The 15,211-nt window shown below is 38.7% G+C and overlaps 1 long non-coding RNA gene across 4 annotated transcripts in view; it reads right to left on the bottom strand.

Annotated features, from left to right (window-relative positions):
• Positions 1-15,211, bottom strand: part of LOC147353356 (uncharacterized) — a 100,237-nt gene that overhangs the window by 28,371 nt on the left and 56,655 nt on the right. Inside the window, exon 3 of one of the 4 annotated variants that reach the window (XR_015145025.1) lies at positions 1,596-4,136. The exons of the other annotated variants lie outside the window; for them this stretch is intronic. This is a non-coding gene — a long non-coding RNA (uncharacterized LOC147353356). Of the gene's footprint in view, positions 1-1,595; positions 4,137-15,211 lie in introns of those variants that run through there. 4 annotated transcript variants of the gene reach the window in all.

Below are 15,211 nucleotides of genomic sequence, written 5' to 3'. Positions count from 1 at the left end.
TTGTTTCATTTGCTATTATTTTCTCCCATTCTGAGGGCTGTCTTTTCAACTTGCTTTTAGTTTCCTTTGCTGTGCAAAAGCTTTTCAGTTTAATCAGGTCCCACTTGTTTACTTTTATTTTTATTTCCATTACTCATGGAGGATCTTGCTTTGATTTATGTCATTGAGTGTTCTGCCTATGTTTTCCTCTAAGAGTTTGATAGTTTCTGGTCTTACATATAGGTCTTTAATGCATTTTGAGTTTATCTTTGTGTATGGTGTTAGGAAGTGTTCTAATTTCATTCTTTTACATGTAGCTGTCCAGTTTTCCCAGTACTATTTACTGAAGAGGCTGTCTTTGCCCCATTGTCTTGCCTTTGTCAAAAATGAGGTACCCATAGGTGCATGGGGTTATTTCTGGGCTTTCTATCCTGTTCCGTTGGTCTACATTTCTGTTTTTGTGCCACTACCATACTGTATTGATGACTGTAGCTTTATAGTATAATCTGAAGTCAGGAAGGTTGATTCCTCCAGCTCCATTCTTCTTTCTCAAGACTGCTTTGGATATTTGGGGTCTTTTGTGTTTCCATATGAATGGTGAAATTTTTTGTTCTAGATCTGTGAAAAAATGCCATTGGTAATTTGATAGGGATCACATTGAATCTGTAGATTGAATTTGGTAGAACTGCCATTTTCACAATATGGATTCTTCCTACCCAGGAACATAGAATATCTCTCCATCTGTTTATGTTATCTTTGATTTCTTTCATAGTATCTTATAATTTTCTATGTAGAGTTCTTTTGTCTCCTTAGGTAAGTTTATTCCTAGATATTTAATTCTTTTTGTTGCAAGGGAGAATGGGTTTGTTTCATAAATTTCTCTTTCTGATTTTTCATTGTTAGTATATAGAAATGCAAATGACTTTTGTGTATTGATTTTGTGTCCCTCAAAATCACTTATTAGCTCTTATAATTTTCTGATACTATCTTTAGGGTTTTCTATGTACAGTATCATGTCATCTCTAAACAATGAGAGCTTTACTTCTTTTCTGATCTGGATTCATTTATTTCTTTTTCTTCTCTGATTGCTGTAGCTAGGACTTCCAGAACTATATTGAAGAATAGGGGTGAAAGTGGACACCCTTGTCTTATTCCTTATCTTAGGGGGAATACTTTCAATTTTTCACCATTGAGAATAATGTTTGCTGTAGGCTATTATATATGGCCTTTACTATGTTGAGGTAGGTTCCTTCTATGCTCATTTTTTTGAAGAGTTTTAATCATAAATGGGTGCTGAATTTTGTCAAAGGCTTTTTCTGCATCTATTGCAATTATCATATGGTTTTATCTCTCAATTTGTTAATATGGTGTATCACATTGATTGATTTGCATATATTAAAGAATCCTTGCATCTCTGGAATAAACCCAAGATCATGGTGTATGAGCTTTTTGATGTGTTGCTGAATTCTGTTTGCTAAAACAGATTGAACTTTCTAAGAATCTGTCCATTTCTTCAAGGTTATCCATTTTATTGCCATATAGTTGTTCATAATAGTCTTTTATAATCCTTTGTATTTCTGCATTGTCTGTTGTAATCTCTCCTTTTTCATTTCTAATTTTGTTGATTTTTCTCTTTTTTTTTCTTGATGAGTCTGGCTAAAAGCTTGTCAATTATGTTTACCTTCTCAACCCAGATTTTTGTTTTATTAATCTTTACTATTGCTTCTTTCCCTTCTTTTAAATTTATTTCTTCTTGGATCTTGATGATTTCTTTCCTGGTACTAATTTTTGTTTTTTGTTGTTGTTGTTCTTTTTCCAGTTGTTTTAGGTAAAAAGTTAAGTTGCCTATTTGATGTTTTTCTTGTTTCTTGAGGTAGGATTGTATTGCTATAAACTTCCCTCTTAGAACTGCTTTTGATGCATCCCATAGATTTTGAGTTTCCATGTTTTCATTGTCATTTGTTTCTAGAAATTTTTTGATTTCCCATTTGATTTCTTCATTAACCTGTTGTGTATTTAGAAATGTGTTGTTTAATCTCCATGTGTTTGTGTTTCTTACAGTTTTTTTCTTGTAATTGATATCTAGTCTCATAGCGTTGTGGTCAGAGAAAATACTTGATGCAATTTCAATTTTCCTAAATTTACTGAGGTTTGATTTGTGACCCAAGATGTGCTCTATCCTGGAGAATGTTCCATGTGCACCTGAGAAGAAGGTGTATTCTTCTGCATTTCGATGGAATGTCCTGAAGATGTCAATGAGATCCATCTCAGCTAATATATTAAGACTTGCATGTCCTTATTAATTCTGTTTTGATGATCTGTCCATTGGTGTGAGTGGGGTGTTAAAGTTTCCTACTATTATTACGTTACTGCTGATTTCTCCTTTTATGTCTGTTAGTGTTTGTCTTATGTATAGAGGTGCTTCTATGTTGGGTGCATAGAATTTTACCTTTGTTATGCCTTGATTGATTGATCCCTATATCCCTTGATCATTATGTAGTGTCCTTCCTTATCTCTTGTAATCTTTTTTATTTTAAGGTCTATTTTGTCTGATATGAGGATTGCTACTCCAGGTTTCCTTTGCATCCCATTTTCATGGAATATATTTCTCCATCCTCTCACTTTCAGTCTATATATGTCTTGAGGTCTGAACTGGGTTTCTTGTAGACAGCATATATATGGGTCTTGTTTTTGTATCCCTTCAGCCAGTCTGTGTCTTTTGGTTGGAGCATTTAATCCATTTACATTTAAAATAATTATTGATATATATGTTTCTATTGCCATTTTCTTAATTATTTGGGGTTGGTTTTGTATATCTGTTTCCTTCTCTTATATTTCTTGACTATATAAGTCCATTTAACATTTGTTGTAAAGCTGGTTTGGTGGTACTGAATTCTCTTAAGTTTTGCTTGTCTGAAAAGCTTTTAATTTCTTCACCAGTTTTGAATGAGATCCTTGCCAGGTACAGTAATCTTGGTTGTAGATTTTTCCCTTTCAGTACTTTAAATATATCCTGCCATTCCCTTCTGGCCTGTAGAGTATCTGCTGAAAGAGCAGTTGTTAAGTGTATGGGGTTTCCCTTGTATGTTACTTGTTGCTTCTCCTTTGTTGATTTTAATATTCTTTGTGTTTAGTCTTTGTTAGTTTGATTAGTATGTGTTTTGGCATGTTTCTCCTTGGTTTATCCTGTATGGCACTCTTTGTGCCTCCTGGACTTGATTGACTGTTTCCTTTTCCATGTTGGAGAAATTTTAAATTAATCTCTTCAAAAATTTTCTCATACCCTTTATTTTTCTCTTCTTCTTCTGGGACCCCCCAAAATTGGTGTGTTTAATATGGTCCCAGGTGTCTCTGAGACTGTCCTCAGTTCTTTTCATTCTTTTTATTTTATTCTGCTCTTCAGAAGTTATTTCCACCATTTTATATTCCACCTCACTGATTCATTCTTTCACTTCAGATATTCTGCTATTGATTCCTTCTAGAGTATTTTTAATTTCAGCAATTGTGTAGTTTGTCTCTATGCTTATTCTTTAATTTTTCTAGATCTTTGTTAACTGATTTTTCCATTTTCTCCATTTTTTCCCCAAGGTTTTTAATCATCTTTACTATCATTATCCTGACTTCTTTTTCAGGTAGTTTGCCTGTTTTGTCTTCATTTATTTGGAAGTCTATGTTTCTAGTTTGTTCCTTCATTTGTGTAGTTTTTCTTTGCCTTTTCATTATTATTATTTTTAACTTATTGTGTCTGAGGTCTCCTTTTCCCACATTTCAAGGAAAGTTGAGTTATTTCCTTGAAGAAGTTTGAATTTTTTCTTCCTTTTGGTTTCTGCCTTACTCAGGTTGTTCCAGGGGTTTGTGTAAGCTTTTTATAGGGTGAGATTTGTGCTGAGTTTTTGTTTGTTTTTCCTCTGATGGGCAAGGCTGAGTGAGGTGGTAATCCTGTTTGCTGATGTTTTAGTTTGTATTTTTGTTTTGCTTCAAGATTAGATGAGAGGTCCTGTACAGGGTGCTACTGGTGGTTGGGTGATCCTGGGTCTTGTATTCAAGCGGTTTCCTTTGTGTGAGTTCTAACTATTTGATACTCCATAGGGTTAGTTCTCTGGTAGTTTAGGGTCTTGGAGTCAGTGCTCCCACTCCAACGGCTCAGGGCTTGATGTCTGGTCAGGAATGAAGATTCCACAAGTGGTTTTTTATGACATTAAGTGAGATTAAAACAAATAACCAAAAATGAGAAACCAAAGATGAACCCCAGACAAATGGCAGTTACAAACTCAGGCAAATAATAATTAAAACAATGGAATATACACACACATATATATATATGCACCTATGAGCAAAGTGAAAACAGTCCAACAAAAATAAAGAACAGTAGATTGACCTGGTGAACAAAGTAAATCAAAAATTATATTTAACAATTAAGAACAAAACTAACTAAAGCACACACTGGAAACAAAACCAAAGCAAGGTGCCAAGTGGGGAATAAAGCAATGAAAACAAAACTAACAAATATGTTGAGAGGAAAGGAAAGAAAGAAAAGAAAGAAAATAGATATGTAAAGTTAAATGAAGAATATTTATATACATCAAAGATTAACTACAAGGGGAAAAGAACAGTAGGAAAGGCAAACAAAGGAATTCATGTAGAAAAAATATAATAGGTTTAAAAAGTTTAAAATTATTAAAAAGAGAAAATGAAAAAATGAAACAAGAAAGAAAAAAGGAAAACACCACAGAACTGCAAAAGCCCAGTGTAGAGGCATAGGTTTATAACAAAAATAAAAGTATGACTGAATATACACAAACACACCCATAAGCAAAATCAAAACAGTCCAACAAAAATAAAGTACAATAAATTGACCCGGTGATTGAAGGAAATCAAAAATTGTATCTACCAGAACAAAACTAACTAAAGCACAAACTGTAAAACAACACTAAAGCAAGGTGCCAATTGGAGAATAAAGCAATGAAAATAAAACTAACACATATGTTGAGAGGAAAGGAGAGAAAGAAAAGAAAGAAAGAATAGACATGCAAAGTTAAATAGCAGTAGATAAAGAAGATTTATATATGTTAAAGATTAACTGCAAGGGGAAAAGAACAGTAGAAAAAGAAAACAAAGGAACACTGTAGAAAAAATAATAATAGGTTTAAAAAATTAAAATTAAAAAGAAAGAAAGGGGAAACTCACAGAACTGCAAAAGCCCAGTGTAGAGACAAAGGTTTATAACAACAATAAAAAATGTGACCGAGGGAAAAAAAAAAAAAGCTTAATTGGGTTTCTTAGTGCCAATAAAATCAACAACTACAATAGAGGGGGAAAAAAGAAAATGAAAAATAATTCTAAAGAATCTACAGAACAGGTCAAAAAATAAGAATAATAAATGTTTTTCATTAGTCACTGCTGTCAGAGTCCTTTCCCTCACTGGAAGTCACAGTCTATCTTATCTCCCTAGGATGCCCTCCAACACTGTGCTGATCTCTGGACCTGCTGTGGGGGCAGCTCAGATTCCCTATTTCTGTGTCTTCTTGCCTCCAATGTGTACAGCTGTCAGAATTAGTGCGTTTTCTTTTGTCAAATCTCTCAATGGTCTTTTATATATTCCATAGACACAGAGTTTGCTTAGTTCATCATGTGGATTTAATCTGCAGCTCGTACAGCTGGTGGGAAGGTTTTGGGTCTTCTTCCTTAGCCACACTGCTCCTGGGTTTCAAGTGTGGTTTTATTTCCACTTCTGCATGTGGATCGTCCACTGGGGTATCCTCTGAGGCTGCCCTGGAGGACTTGGGTTTGCCCCTGTGAGGGCCAGCGGTGGAGGTGGTGCAGCTGCTTGGGTCGCAGGGATTCTGGCAGCACCAGGCACTCAGTGGGGTTGGCAGCTAGGGAAGCAGGAAATATAGTGCTCTAGAAGGGTATGGCCAGAGTAGGCAATGGCACCCCACTCCAGTACTCTTGCCTGGAAAATCCCATGTACAGAGGAGCCTGGTAGGCTGCAGTCCATGGGGTTGCGAAGAGTCAGACACGACTGAGCGACTTCACTTTCACTCTTCACTTTCATGCACTGGAGAAGGAAATGGCAACCCACTCCAGTGTTCTTGCCTTGAGAATCCCAGGGATGGGGGAGCCTGGTGGGCTGCCATCTACGGGGTTGCACAGAGTCAGACATGACTGAAGCGACTTAGCAGCAGCAGCAAAAGGGTATGGCAACCAGTATTGACCAAAATGCTCCAGTATTCTTGCCTGGAGAACCCCTTCTCTGACAGAGAAGCTTGGCAGGCTACAGTCTACAGGGTCACAGAGTCAGCCATGACTAAAGTGACTCTGCGTGCATAGACATGAGACTTTTTTTGCCTGTGGCAGCTCTGCCCCAAAGAGTGTTGAGGCAAGCTGCTTGGTTTGTGGGGACCCTGGTGGCACCAACTGTTCAGGGACATGGACTGCCACCGCAGCAGGAGTTATGGCCTTAACAGAGTCTTTATTTGAGCCTCTTGAAGCTGGCGACCAGAAGGCCTCTTTGGCCAGTCTTTCTCAGTGTCTCCACCTGTTCAGGCACTTAGAGGGCTCCCTTATCTGGGGTCCTTCTCTGTTGTTTGGCATGACGGCCACATAGAGGGGACCCCCCTGACAGCAGTCCTACTCTGTAGATCAGCGCATCAGGCACTTAAAGGGGTGCCCTGGGTGGGGTCCTACTCTGTAGTTCAGTGCATCAGGCTTTTGATGGGCCTCTCTACTATTCAGCTGCTGATGCTGGTGTGTAGGGAGAGGGAGAGGCTATGCTGATGGGTCCACCCCTTACACATGACTCAGCAGTACCGCCTTGTTTCCATGGCTTCTTGGCTTTCCTCCACTGGCATTTCCCACAACAATCTCCTCTCTCACATCCCCTCAATCCATCTCTCTGCAGTCAAAAGCAGCTCTTGCCCTGGGATCACTCTACAATCCCTAAACTCCAGCTCCCAGCTGCTGACTTTCCAGGGGACCAGCATTCCTGTCTGGGGTATGTATGGCTGCTGCAAGGACTGTCTGATTCTCATTCCCATTAGGCTGCCACAGATCAGCTGTGTAACTCTTAGCCTTAAATGTTTCTTCTCTGACTCAGACAGTTGCCCTGATGTGGGGATCGGACTCATGCTTCAGTTCCCCCACCTGCCAAGGGCAGGTCCAGTCCTACTTACACTCCTGTTTTTCCCCCTAGTTCCTTCATGCTACTGACTTTTGCATGGTTCTATATATTCGTTTCCACTGGTCAGGTACTCCTGTCCGCTCTCAGCTGGTGTTCGGCATGCATTTCTGTGCCTGAAGGTGTATTCCTGATGTATCTGTGGAGAGAAATATACTCCACGTCTACCTACTCCTCTGCCATCTTCATATGTCCTGCCTGCAATATCTTCCAAACCTCTCTTCTCTTTTCAAAAATCGACTGAGGGACTTTGTCCAATGGCTAAGACTCCACACTTGTTCGGAGTGTGGAATGCCCAGGTTCGATCCCTGATCAGGGAACTAGATCCCACATGCCACAATAATGCCCTGGCACAGCCAAATAAATACTTTAAAAAATTCAACTAAGAGTCACCTTCTCTGAGAAGTCTCTAATGGGTACCAGGTGCCATTTTGGGCAGGCTTTCCACTTGCCACCATGGCTCCTAATGGAAGCCAGTCCATAGAAAGGTGTCAGTAGTGCTTCTCAGTCTAAGCTGTACTAGTCCACTGGCAAGTGTGTCTTTCATCTATTTGGTAAATTATTAAAAATGTTGGCTTGCTTCCAGGCAATATGCAAGCCACTACTACTACATGTAGTGTCTAGTGAGGGAGAGGAAAAGAAAACAGTTGCAATAAAGTGGAAAAATTGCTATGACAGGCATGACACAGAATGCCACAGGACAATGCCCCAGCACTCCAAACCTGTTAGACTTCTCCCTTACACACTCAAGACTTAAGTGACTGCTCCCCTCCAGAAGCTATTACTTGGTTGTTTATCTAAGTGCCTCTACATATGGACTTAACTGAACTTTGGCACTAAATTCTACAGCCATTTCTATAGCAGTCTCTTTTCCAACTGTAGACATTTTCACATCCATTTATTTTATACTTACCAGGTCTATATGCTTTGTTAAGAATGGAAAATAAGGGGCTTTTCTGGTGGCTCAGTGGTAAGGGATCTGCCTGCCAATGCAGGAGACCTGGGTTCAATCTCTGATCCAGGAAGATCCTACATGCTACGGAGCAACTAAGCCCATGTACCACAACCATAGAGCCTGTGCTCCAGAACCCGTGAACCACACTTCTGAAACCTGCGTGTCCTAGAGCCTGTGCCCTGCAACAAAAGAAGCCACCATAACGAGAAGCCTGCGCTCTGCAACTAGAGAGTAGCCCCTACTTTCCACAACTAGAGAAAAGACTGGGCAGCAGCAAAGACTCAGCACAGCCAGGATTAAATGAAATTTTAAAAAAAGAGTCACCTGTTTAAAGAAGAAGAAGGAGAAAGTGTGGAAAATAAATAACCACATTGCTTCTAGCCTCAGGTTAATTGCATGTGTTAAGCTCATCATGACAATATTCGCTGAAACACACCCATCATTTATGTCAGCTCTTACTGTGGATTATATCACCCAGTCTTCACATCATCCTTATACAATCATCACTATTTTACAGATGAGGAAACTAAAGTTGCAAAAAATAGTCCCATTGGTCCAAAGTCACACATAAGTAGCCCCTTGATTACAAACCTGTGTAGCCCAACTCCAGAGTGCACACTTGCATCCATTAAGCTATGTTTCTTGCAGTTTTATTTCACTGTGACATTCGATTGTGTCTTAGATTGAAGTTTTATTCTAAGCCCATTATTTCTGGAGAGGCAACATATCAGAGGTTCTAGGATCAAAATGCCTGGCTTTGAATCCTGCTATGAATATCATCTAGGTAGCTTTGCATATTTCACTCAAACTCTTTGAGCTCTTGCTTAGTCACTGGCACCATAGGAATAATAACCACATGTAACGTAAGTTGCCGGAGAAGGCGATGGCACCCCACTCCAGTGCTCTTGCCTGGAAAATCCCATGGACGGAGGAGCCTGGTAGGCTGCAGTCTATGGGGTCGTGAAGAGTTGGACATGACTGAGCGACTTTACTTTCACTTCTCACTTTCATGCATTGGAGAAGGAAATGGTAACCCACTCCAGTGTTCTTGTCTGGAGAATCCAAGGGACGGGGGAGCCTGGTGGGCTGCCGTCTATGGAGTCGCATAGAGTTGGACACGACTGAAGCGACTTAGCAGCAGCAGCAGCAGCAACATAAGTTGCTAACAGGGCTTAGCAAATAGTAAGCACTCTCCTCTGGTTATCATCACTACTACTGCTATGATTATTACTATACAATTATTACTTCTACTAACAGAGCACTGCAGCCATCATGACTGATTTGTGAGCCTTCAGTAAACCAATTAGGAACAGTTTCCAAATTGTTAAAATGTGCATTTAAATCCTCCATGTTTTCTTTATAAGGTTTCTATGAGGATGAAAATAAAAGATGAATATAATATTACTTCAAGTTCTCAGAATCTACACTAACAAAGTACCTGTATCATTCCATTTTTCATTTTTATTGATGTACATCTCTTTTCTTATTTTGTGAGATTCTGAAAAATACCTCCCAAGACAGTATTATCATGCCAAAATTGGAAGGAAAAATCCTCAACTAATTCCATTCATGTATCCATGACATCAGGTTACCATAGGAAGGGCACATAAAATAAAATAAAGGAAGAAAAGCAGTATCTCCCAAGAATTAGGATCTGGAATATACTTAAATTGCTATTATTATTTAATGCCTGCTCCCTGCCTGGTTATGCAAAAATGCCCTCGATCCTAAATATGCACTGGGCCCAGTTAGCAAGTGGATACAATTTTCACTGATTGATGAAATGATTTCTTCTATACCAGGAACTTCTACCTGTGTTCACTTCCTTTTTTTAACTCTATCTTTTTTATAAGCCCTTTTATAACTCCTGATGTGTTGCTGCCCTTTCCATAAAGTTTATCCGCCGGATAAACTTCCAGCTCTGTGAGATGAAGCAAGCATTGTAAATACATCTTAACAAATGGCAAACCTATTTGAGTTTGGGTGCCTGATTCCAGAGTCCAGGTACTTTGCACTAATATATGGTACACATCTTGTATGCCCTCCAGGAATTACTAAAAAGCGAGTTTATTAATCAATCCAAGAGAAGTGTTAAAAAATGGCCTAGGCAATGGCTAATCAATGGTTCAAAACAGGTATGTGGAGGATACTTGAAAATAGATATTAATATATATAAGTAGGTAGGTAGACAGATCAGTTGATCAATAGATCTTAAAATCCTTCTAGGTTCTAGGACACAAAATCCAAATATGATGTTAACTTGGATGCCGATCCTACAGCAGCAAAATGTCTAAAGCCTTATCACTCTGTACGTTAGTTTCTTAGTCGTGTTTATTTTGTTTCTTTTCAATCATTAGCAGGATAAAACATGTTCATTACAGAAAATGTGGGTAGGTAAGCATTGTCATATTCTCCAACACTATTTTACAAATTGCTTGTATCTATTCTACTCCATTATATTTGTGTGCTATATTCTATTCTTGTTAAATTAAGATACTCCCACACCTTGTCTCCTTTTCTCCAGTTTACTTTGGCAATTTTATGACAAACTTTTTATAGACAAGATTCTAATAACTTTATAGCTTTCTACTCTGAGAATTGATAATTATTTAATTCACCATAACTCTTTCATTGTTTCCAATTTACAAACTGTTTTATAACTTAAGCAGTCATTAAAATCTCTGTTATTCAAAGATTTTCCTGTATCCATATTATTTGGGGCTTCCTTTGTGGTTCAGATGGTAAAGAATCTGCTTGCAATGCAGGAAACCCTGGGTTTGATCCCTGGGTTCAGAAGATAGCATGGAGAAGGGAATGGCAACCCGCTCCAGCATTCTTTCGTGGGAAATGCCATAGACAGGGGAGCATGGCAGGCTATAGTCTATGGGGTCGCAGAGAGTCGGACAATACTGAGAGATGAACACTTTTACTTCATATTATTATAAAAGAATAGATTCCTGAGAATTAAAAATGAGAAGCATTTGAACATTTTTAATGTCTTCATATATATTATCAAATTGTTTTTTTACAAACACAATAATCATTGGATAGAAGGTATATTTCAGAGAGAGGGATAAGGTGGAGAAGGTGAGGACAAAATAAAAGAGGATAAATTCTGAGAAATTTGACAGTGTATTTAGGACCAAAGTATGGGAAGTCAGGGAGAAATATTAGAAAATGTCTATCGACGTTAGTTTCAAATTCACAGCCAAATGGAATCTAAAGAATATAAAATATACTATGTTGTCAAATTTGAGTCATATATTGTGAAAGAAAGTGAGTGAAGGCATTATCACCATTGTGTTCTTTCCAAATCCATCAGAGGGGAGACACTGGGAAGTTCAAGTTTTACATCATATGTTCATATTGGTTTTGATTGATAGGATTCATCTTTCAGTATAAAGATGGCTTGCTTGATTTACTGACCTGCATTTGAGCCAGGGCTTATTTAACTGATGAAATGGCAGCTCTCTCACAAAACATAAGAAAATAACAATATCATGACTAGTTTTGTTAACCCAGGATGATCAAATATTCTAACAAGTGAAACTTGACACCAGCAAGATACTAAATTATTTGCAGTTCCAAATTATACCAATAAAGATAAAAATTACATTTGTTTCAAAATTTAAGAAATGACTAATAAACAACAGTGCTAATTCTACAAGAGTTTTCTAATATTTCTCTGAAACTAAAGTATCTTCCATCCACTGCAATTCCAGAACTTCCCTGAGACCTCCCCCTCCCCCAGGCTTGTATTAATATTTCTGGAACTTGATGTTTTAAGAATAACTATAGTTAAGAGTCACCGATGACATTATTTGATTAACAAATGTGACCCTATAGAAAATCATCTCAATCGTTTCAGGATGGAAACTGAGGTACATGGTAAACAGAGGTAAATGGGAGCATTCATGAATGTGTTACACATATAATCACTGAGATCAAAATTACAGAATATAAAATTATGGGTATTCTCTGCTTTGGATGAACTCACATTTTAATGATAATTACAGGTTAAGACTTATAAACCCTGTGGCTTTTAAGACTATTAGAATTGAGCACCTCATCTTATTCTTTTTTCATATATACTATGCATCTCTCATGGTAGAATCTAAAAAATGGTAGGTTTCTAAAAAGCCCAAGAGAAGGGACATCTAACACAGCCTGAGCAGTTGAGAAAGCTTTTCCAGAGGGCAGGTAATGGCTGAGCTGAATTATCCTGGCGACAATCACAAATCACAATCCAGGAAGTACAATGTGCAAAGTCATACAAGTGTCGAGGGTTTATAGGAGGTAAGGAATTCAGCACTTTTGAAAAGTTTGAGGTGAGAAGCATAAGGTCAAATGATGAATGAGTGCTACCAATTTGGAATCTCTTTTGAAGTCAGTGCTGTGCTATGGAAAATTTTATATAAGTGACAATCATAATTACAATAATATGGTTACAGGCATGCATGCACATGCTTATTCATGTCCAACTGTTTGTGACCCCACGGAGTGCAGCCCACCAGGCTCCTCTGTCCATGGAACTCTCCAGGCAAGAATACTGGAATGGGTTGCCATTTCCTCATTTCCTCCTCCTGGGGTGGGTCTTTCCACTCCAGGGATTGGACCCCCGTCTCCTCCATCAGCAAGTGGATTCTTTTACTACTTGAGCCATGTATTGACATGTAAAAAGATCTCCACAGTGGAGCTGTGGACATTAAATTTGGAAAGTTTGGCGATTTGAGAATGTCGTCAGAGTAATTCACTGCTGCTGCTGCTGCTAAGTCGCTTCAGTTGTGTCTGACTCTTCGCGACCCCATGGACTGCAGCCTACCAGGCTCCTCCATCCATGGGATTTTCCAGGCAACAGTACTGGAGTGTGGTGCCATTGCCTTATCCTATCCTAACTAGCCTTATACTAGGCTAGTTTAATGGTTCACATGAGATATAATGAGATGTTTTCCCATGGGAACAAAAGTGCAAAGAGGAGATACATGAAGGATATTTATTATCACAGACATTTTACAAGTTTCTTTCAAAAAGCTTAGTTCTTTAAATCCCACAGATTTATATTTGGGCATCTTTCAAAGCAGGGGCTGCCAAAATGAGAAAGAGTGAAAGCTAAATTGCCTTCAACTTAGAAGGATTTTTTTCCCCCAGCTCTAATTTGCCTGTGTTTGGTGTGGAATTAGGTATTGAAATCCACTCAAGTTTCTAATTTTCAGCTTCCTTGCACCCACACAGCCCCACAGCTGTGAGTTTGCTAATATAATGGATTTCCAGTTAAATCTAACAAGGGGCTCACTACACAAATATTCTCAGATGTTATGTTTCTATATAAATAAAACCTAGATCAAAATGTGGATACAAGTAAGCTTAAAAGCCTATATTTTAATAGAATGATTCTTAAAATTATTCTAATATGTTGTTCAGTCTCCCAGTTGTGTCTGACTCTTTGCAACCTCATAGACTCCAGCACTTCAGGCTTCCCTGTCCCTCACCATCTCCTTGAGCTTGTTCAAACTCATGTCCATTGAGTCAGTGATGCCATCCAACCATCTCATCCTCCGTTGTTCCCTTCTCCTCTTGCCTTCTATCTTTTCCACCATCAGGGTCTTTTCTAATGAGTCAGCTCTTCACATCAGGTGGCCAAACTATTGGATCTTCAGGATCAGTCCTTCCAATGAATATTCAGGATTGATTTCCTTTAGGATTGACTGGCTTGATTTCCTTGCAGTCCAAGGGACTCTCAAGAGTTTTCTCCAACACCACAGTTCAAAAGCATCAGTTCTTCGGTGACCAGCCTTCTTTATGGTCCAACTCTCACATCCCTACATGACTACTGGAAAAACCATAGCTTTGACTATACAGACGTTTGTCAGCAAAGTAATGTCTCTGATTTTTAATATGCTGTCTAGGTTTGTCATAGCTTTTCTTCCAAGCAGCAAGCAAACTTAAAGGTCTATATTTTAATAGAATGATTCTTAAAATTATTCTAATATGTAGCCATGGCCAAGTTGTTACAAAGTTAATTCATTTGACATATAGAGAATGGATTGGGTCTTCCCTGGTGGTCCAGTGGTTGAGAACCCACCTCGCAATGCCAGGGACATGGGTTTAATCCCTAGTCGGGGAAAAACTAGGACCCCACATGCCGCGAGGCAACTCTGCATGCATCACAACTACTGAGCCCCTGTGCTGCAACAAAAGACCCAAAGCAGCCAATAAAAAAGAGAGAGACAGAGAAGGGAATGGTAAATTAATAACTCGGCACTCCCAGACTATAGTAGTAGTGTGGTCCTTAGGTGTTATCTAGTCTAAACAATAAACAGAGGCAGTTAAACAAATGTGGAAACAATTTTTAAAAGACACTTCTGACTTATGATTCTGGAATCAGCTCCCCTGTGAGTCAAAGTTAGAGCATTTCTCTCTGAAAGCCTGATTTAAACACCAGATAAACATTCAAATCTAATTCATCATTCTGGGCCATACCACATGTTGATAGTATGAGAATATCTGGGGCTCGATGTCTGCAACCCTGGATTATAATTAAAAGTGTACTAGGTAATTCTCCCGTACACCAGAGTTTGACAGCCTGCAATGCAAAAGACGCGGGTTCAATCCTTGGGTCGGGAAAATACCCTGGAGAAAGGAATGGTAAATTGCCTGGTCAATGCCATGGAAAGAGAAGCCTGGCAGGCTATCGTCCATGGAGTCACAAAGAGTCAGACACAACTGAGCAATTTTCACTTTCACTCTAAGACCATAGGGAACCCTCGTCTCTCTAAATTTATTTGAATTTATGATTTCATTGTAAAAGTTCTTGGTGGTTTTATACAGAACACATATTTTTTAAATTGAATGAGTGCTTTGAAAGTTTCCCACTCCTACTACTCAAAAACTGCTTAAAAGGATAAGACAGAAGATTTATCCATGTGGTTAGGTGTGGATATGTGGCTAGGTGTATAGAGGGGCAGCCAGTAATGTATTCGTGTTTGTGTTTCTCTAGTGCCTAGCACAAAGCCTGAGGCATGGCAGGTATCCAGTAAATGTGTGAAATGAATTAACTGATCTGACAGTCAGTGACTTTCCTCTCAATAGGGAAGTTGTGG

The sequence above is a fragment of the Bos grunniens genome, chromosome 18 (assembly GCF_055505025.1).
Source record: "Bos grunniens cultivar Pamir isolate PY7600 chromosome 18, Bosgru_T2T1.0, whole genome shotgun sequence".
NCBI lineage: Eukaryota > Metazoa > Chordata > Mammalia > Artiodactyla > Bovidae > Bos > Bos grunniens.
Note: the sequence above shows the minus strand (reverse complement) of the source record. Positions and strands in the feature narration are given on the sequence as shown.